Raw genomic sequence first — 7,071 nt, 5'->3', positions numbered from 1 at the left:
CTAGACTCCAACCCAGGGATATAATTTTCTCTCTAACAATTCCTGTGAATTCAATTTAATATCTTGAAAATTTTGATCAACTCACCACTTCCAGATTTCATGAATAGGAAGGCAATTTATATGATCTCACACACAATGTAGCTCTTTTGCGTCCAAATACTGTACCTCTTCCAAAGTCAATATAACCTTCTCGAATTACTCATTATTCCTCTGGTATGGTATGACCAAAATTTTGTACAGCTGAAGAATAAATGATCTCCGATTGTATTCCAGTCCTCTGCATGTAAAAGCTGATTATTCATGAAACTTTTTTGCTTTTTCATTTTGAGGTCTGTTATCTTAGCTCCAGGACATCTCCACAGGAGTCCGTCAGGGTGTTCTCCTCAGTCCAACCTCTTCAGCTGTTTCATCAATGTCCTTCATGGATTACCCACAGACACTACTCTGACCCAGTAGGAAGGTCAGCCAGGAGCTCACGTTCCAGAAAGAAGGCCAATCCATGCTACAACGTGTGCCTGGGCTTGGAAAGTGTGGAACTTTGGCCTCCCAGTAGGAGGAAGAACTGTCCTTGAGATTTCACAGCCAAACAGACTGGCCAGTGGCTTGGTAAGCTTGGGGTCAATAAGTAGCGGGCAGTTGAGAGTGGACAGAAAGGCATTGGATGAGGCACCCTTTACAAGTTACATGTTCCTGCCACCCTGACTGGGAATATTTGTGACAAAAGCTGAAATGCCCAATCCTATGACTTTGTCACCGCGCTGGAGGGAGTTCAGAGGTAATTTACAAGGAACCATTTGGAAATTTGACAGATTCCATCGTCTGGGATTGTTTTCCTTGGAATAGAGGAGGTTAAGTTGTGACCAAATTGTGATATACTGAATTATGACTAAATATTACAAATACAAATACCAGCGATAATTTAGGCTCTAATCATAGGGTTAAATCAGTGGAAATTAACCTCTGTGTGTGTTTTACCCACCATTTTCACTGGCTGCACCCACACTGTCCTATTTAAACCCATTGGGGAGCAGTTCTGTGACCACATCACAAGGTTACTCTAGGATCCTAAAGGCCTTAGACAATGATGAGGGATAAGGAAATATCTTACCAACTCTGTGGGTGACAAGGCCATTGATCTCACTGTCTCAAAGGAAGGCAGAAATTCTCAACGTATTTAAAAAGCACTTGGATGTCAACTTTTTAAGAGCTATAGTGTGAGTACAGGGGGTGGGAGGAAAAGATTAGAGTGCTAGACTTTGGAGAGGGTCAAAGGTGGGTGTGTGGAACTGTTGGGAGTGTGATTTCCCCCCTGATGCTGAAAGGGCACTTTCAAATGATGTGTTGGGTCACTCTTCAGTCTTTGGCCCAAAGCCAGTGGTGTCCAACATTAAAGTGAAGGATAAGAGGTTTAGAGGGGATTTAAGGAAACGTTATTTCACCCAGAGTGCAGTGGGGATCTGGAATGCACTGTCTGGGATAGTAACTGATGCAAGAAACGTCACAACCTTTAAAAAAGTGCTTGGATGGGCACTTGGAATGTCATAAAATTCAATGCAATGAGCCAAGTGCTGGGATGTGGGGTTTGTGTAGATGGGTCAATGCAAATTCGATAGGGCTGAGGGGCTTGACTCCATGATGATATGGGAAATGTCTCCTTCGATGATATCAATGTTCTAAGATGACAGGGTTCTACGGTCAGTATTAATGTTCAATCAATAGATTGACACATTCATGAATGCAAGCCCTTATGAGCCTATTGTGCATGGATCAGAATTTCATCAGACTGAGAATAGAATTGCAAATTTCTGGCCCTTCCCCTGCCAATTAGATCACTAAGTCAGCAGAAAATGAAACAAAAGATTATTTCACACAAAGGACATTGGCTGCTTTTTTTGCTTTGCTTTTTTCCATCAGCTACTTTATTGGCAGCACACTCACTGTGAACAGGGAATAATTGAAATGGAGTTGGGGTGTGGGGGTCAAGACTCTCTGAGAAGCCAGTCCTTTTTTATATCTGTGCGAAGGATTTCGAGGAAGTGGGAGGGGTTGACGGGCTGGAATTCCAAACATGTGCCAGCACAAGAATCTGAGTATTTTCGTCGAGTCTCAATCATGTTTGAGATTCCCAAAGTCACCGAGACGAGTGAAAATCAACAGAACTCTCCTTCAAATGTGAATTCTATTTTATTCTGTTCCAGCAAACCCAGACCTGAATGCAATTGGTCAGGGATCAAAGAATACATGGAAATTTCCTTTCAGACAGAGCACAAATCCTGACCTCCCTACCACTTAAAATATTGATGTGTGTTTTTGATAAATAAGCCAACCTGCCAAAGGGATACATGGGGAATATTTTCATAGTTGGTCACTTGGTATTGCAATTCCATCACTGTTGCTGGGTCAAAATCTCGGAACTCAGTTGTTAACAGCTCTCTGGGGTTTCCTACACCACTTGAAGTGCATTGGTTCATTAAGGTGACTAGCTACCTCCTTCTCGAGAACACTAAGGTTGAGGCAATAAATGTTCACTTCCCATCAACGATTAAAAAGAAAATGACTGTTAGCATTGCTGGGGTAAAGAAAATAAAATGTGCCAATGACAGCCAACAAATATGGTTCAGGGTTTTCCCGGGAATGTTGCAAAAGGGTGACCAGGCCACTGCTCCAGAAAGCCTCTGAGGTCACCTGGTAAAAGTATTCTTTTCAAACTATCGGGGGTTTGTAGATGTAGAGAGGACGTTACCACTTGTGAAAGAGTCAAAAACCAACATCAACAAATATAATACAACTGCCAATAATTTCAATAGGGAATTCAAGATATACTTCTTTGCTCTAGACTGGTGATATTATAGAAGTCACTTCTGTTTTTTTACAACAAATTAAGGTACAAAAACCCAGTGGAATAAATGATCCAACCACTATGAAGTAGAGTGAAGTTAAAAGTTTCATTACATTAAAAAGGAAGATGTATAAACTTGCCAAAAATGTAACAAGCCTGAGGATTGAGAGCATCATAGAGTTCAGCAAAAGAAGACCCAAAAAACTGAAAAAGGAGAAAATAAAATCTGAACATAAACTAGTGAGAAACATAAGCACAGACCATAGAGTCTTTTAAAAGCATGTAAAATTAAAATGATTAGTGAAGACAAATTTGGGCTGATTACAAGCAGAAAAAGGATAATTTATAATGGGCAAGTATCAGAGAAACTAAGCAAATACTTTGTGATTGTCTTCACAGATGAGAGTAGAAAGAACCTCACTGGAATGCCAGAGAACAAGGGTACCAGACAGCATGAATTAGTATTAATAAGAAAAAGCAGTACTGGAAAAATTTATGATACTGAAAGTAACTCCACAAATAGTGGGTTTGCTGGTTTCAGAGATAATGGGAGCTGCAGATGCTGGAGAATCCAAGATAACAAAGTGTGAAGCTGGATGAACACAGCAGGCCAAGCAGCGTCTCAGGAGAACAAAAGCTGACGTTTCGGGCCTAGACCCTTCATCAGAAAAGGGGGTTGGGGAGAGGGTTCTGAAATAAATAGGGAGAGAGGGGGAGGCAGACCGAAGATGGAGAGAAAAGAAACTTCGGTCCGTCTCCCCCTCTCTCCCTATTTATTTCAGAACCCTCTCCCCATCCCCCTCTCTGATGAAGGATCTAGGCCCGAAACGTCAGCTTTTGTGCTCCTAAGATGCTTTTTGGTTTGCTGGTTTTGTTATCTAAAATGCGATGGAATTTAGAATAATTCCTGCAGATTGAAAGGTGGCAAATGTAAACCTCCTTGTTACAAAATATAGCAGAGGAAACGTGGGGAATGACAGACCTCCTAATCTACCATCAGTGATTGAAAATGCCAGAATCTATTATGGAGGATGTGATTACGGGACAATTAGAAAATAATAGCAGGTTTCGGCATAGTCAAGATGGATTTATGCATAGGAAATAATATTTGACAAACCTGACAGAGTATTCTTAGAATGCAAAGAGTTAAAGGAGATTGTCCCATACTCAGCTTATATTGTTGGAAGAATAGGAAGTGATTTCATTGAAACATACAAAATTCTTACAAAGAGTGACACAGGTGATGGAGAAAGTGTTCTTCCCCTGGCTTGGGGAACCAGGGGGTAGATCCTTACAAGGAAAGGCTTAGGACTGAGATAAAATGGGTTTCTTTGCTCAGAGGGTGGGACGTCAGTGGAAACCTGTAAAATCTATGAAACCTCAGTCAGTTACTATATCCAAAACAGGGAACAACAGATTTCTCGATACGATAATGGGATAGTACAGGATAATGGTGCTGAAGTAGGACATCAGGAATGATCTTGTTGAAGGGCAGAACAGACTGGAAGAGCCAAATAATCTAGTCCTGTCCTATACTCCTAATTTCCCAAACGGAGCAGTTGTGGTGAAAAACATCAATAAATTTAAAGGGCAGCTCGATAAGTAAATAAGAAGGAACAGATTAGACAGATATTCAGACAGAGTGAGATGAATGAGGATGGGAGAATGTGTATGGATCGAAAGCTTTTGTGCAGGTCAAATATAAAAGCAAAATTCAGTGGATGCTGAAAATCTGCGAAAAAACAGAAAAGGAGAGAAGCATGTGGCAAGTGCCTCCTCCATTCCTTTCTATCTCTTGCTGTTAAGCCAATTTTGTATCCAGTTAGCAAGCTCACCCTGAATCCCATGTTTCCTAACTTTACTGATGATGAACCTTGTCAAAGACTCTACTAAAATCCAAATAAACAATGTCTACTGCTCTGCCATCATCAATCTTTTTGGTAACTTCCTGAAAAAACTCATTCAAGTTTGTGAGACACAATTTTAATCGTGCTAAACCATGCTAATGATCCCTAATTTTTTTTGCCTCTTTAAATAGCCATAAACCCTATCTTTTATAATCGCCTCCAACAATTTACCCACAACTGAAGTCAGACTCACAGGCCGATAGTTCCCTGGTTTCTCCTTATAACCTTTCTTAGACAAAGATACAGCATTAACAAACCTCCACTTTTTAAGTAAAGCCTTTGACAAGATGATAGACTAATTAGTTAAGTTAGGTCCAGTGGGATTCAGGATGAGCTTGCCAGTTATATACATCATTGGCTTAATGGCAGCAGACAGAGAGTAATGGTGGAGGGTTGCTTTTTCAGACTGGAAGCCGGTGACCAGTGGTGTTCCACAACAATTGTTTCTGGGTCTTCTTTTGTTGGTCTTCTACATGAGTGATTTGGATGAGAATACAGAAGGCATGGTTGATAGGTGATATAGTAGAGAGTGAAGAAAGTTTTCTAAGATTACAAAGGGATCTTGATCACATGGGCCACTGGGTTGAAAAATCGCAGATGGAGTTTAATCTGGACAAATGTGAAGTATTTTGGCACAACAAACAGGGCTAGGGCTTATACCATTAATGGTAGGGCCTGGGGTAGTGTTGCAGAACAGAGGGACCTAGGGGTGCAGGTACATATATATCTTTGAAGTTTGTGTCATGTAGAGACAGGATGGTTAAAAAGGCATTTGCCGCATTTACATTGCTCAGTCCTTTGTGTATAGGATTTAGGGCGCTATGTTGAGTTTGTACAGGACGTTGGTGAGGCCTCTTCTGGAATACTCTGTCCAGTTCTGGTCACCCAGACATAGGAATGATATTATCAAGCTGGCGAGGGTTCAGAAGTGATTTACCAGGATGTTGCCGAGTGTGGAAGACTGGAGTTATATAGAAAGGCTGGATAGGCTGGGACTTCTTTCCCCGGAGCGTAGGAGATTGAGAAGTGAATCTATAGAAGTTTATAAAATGATAGGAGGTATAGATAGAGTTAATAGTAGTTGTCTTTTCCATAGGATGGGGGAAGTTAAAAACAATGGGGAACAGTTTTAAGGTGGGAGGACAGAGATTTTAAAAAGGCACAAGAGGCAAATGTTTTACTCAGAGGGTAGTTCACATTTGGAATGAACTTTTTGTGGAAGTGCTTGATGCAGGTACAATGACGATGTTTAAAAGACACTTGAATAAGTAGATAAATAGGAAAGGTTTGAAGGGATATGGGCCAGGAGCAGGCAGATGGGACTAGTTTATTTTGGGATTATGGCTGGATGAAATAAAGGATCTGCTTCCATGCTGAATGACTCTATGACTCTATAATTTTGGCAGCATCTGTGGAGAGAGAAGTAAGTTGCAAGTCTATGAACTTTTGTCAGAACTGTAAAAAATTAGAAATAAAATAGGCTTTGACAAAGTAGAAGGAGGCAAGCTGTGAAGGAAATGAAGGGAAGGTATGAATGAGGTTGCGAGGCTGATGGGAATGGTAATCATACGATCCCTACAGTGTGGAAATGGGCCCTTCTGCCCAACAAGACCACACCGATAGCTAGGACAGACCGATGAAAGTCTAGTCCAGAGGAGGTGCGAATGGCAGGATGAAAAGCAGCTACCATCTGAAACTGACAAAGAGAGAGATAAAAACAAGCAAACAAGGCCTGCAAAGAAACAGGTAAGAAGTTGGAGACAAAGCTTATAATATGAAATTACTGAACTTCACCTTGCGGTGTCAAATAAACCTGTTGGACTATAACACAAACAGAAATTACTGGAAAGTCTCAGCAGGTCTGGCAGCATCTGTGAAGAAAAAGTCAGAGTTAATATTTTGGGGCCGGTGAAAATCTGGTGTTGTGTGACTTCTAACATCATCGCATTGAATGATGAAGCAGATTTGAGGGGCCAAATGCCTATTCCTGTCTCTATTTCTTATGGTCTTAGTAAACAATGTATTCTCTTACAGAGCCTTTGCATGTGTGCGTTAGTGGACGTGTAAGCTTTTGTGTATGTGTGTAGCCATTGGCTTAAAGCATTGTAGAACCTATTACTGACAAGAGGGAGATTTTGAAGGAACATCAAATCACCCAGCATGAGAAAAGAGTGCAAGTTGACTTGGAGTTTGAGAGAATGAAGTACTACTTTGAGAAGGTGACCAAACAAGTAGACAAGAGTAAACCGGTTGATGTGGTGTATATGGATTTCAGCAAGGCGGTCGATAGGTTCCCCACAATAGGCTATTGTACAAAATGCGGAG

Source organism: Stegostoma tigrinum, chromosome 5, assembly GCF_030684315.1.
Source record: "Stegostoma tigrinum isolate sSteTig4 chromosome 5, sSteTig4.hap1, whole genome shotgun sequence".
NCBI lineage: Eukaryota > Metazoa > Chordata > Chondrichthyes > Orectolobiformes > Stegostomatidae > Stegostoma > Stegostoma tigrinum.
The sequence above is the reverse complement of the archived record's forward strand: the minus strand, read 5'-3'. Positions refer to the sequence as shown.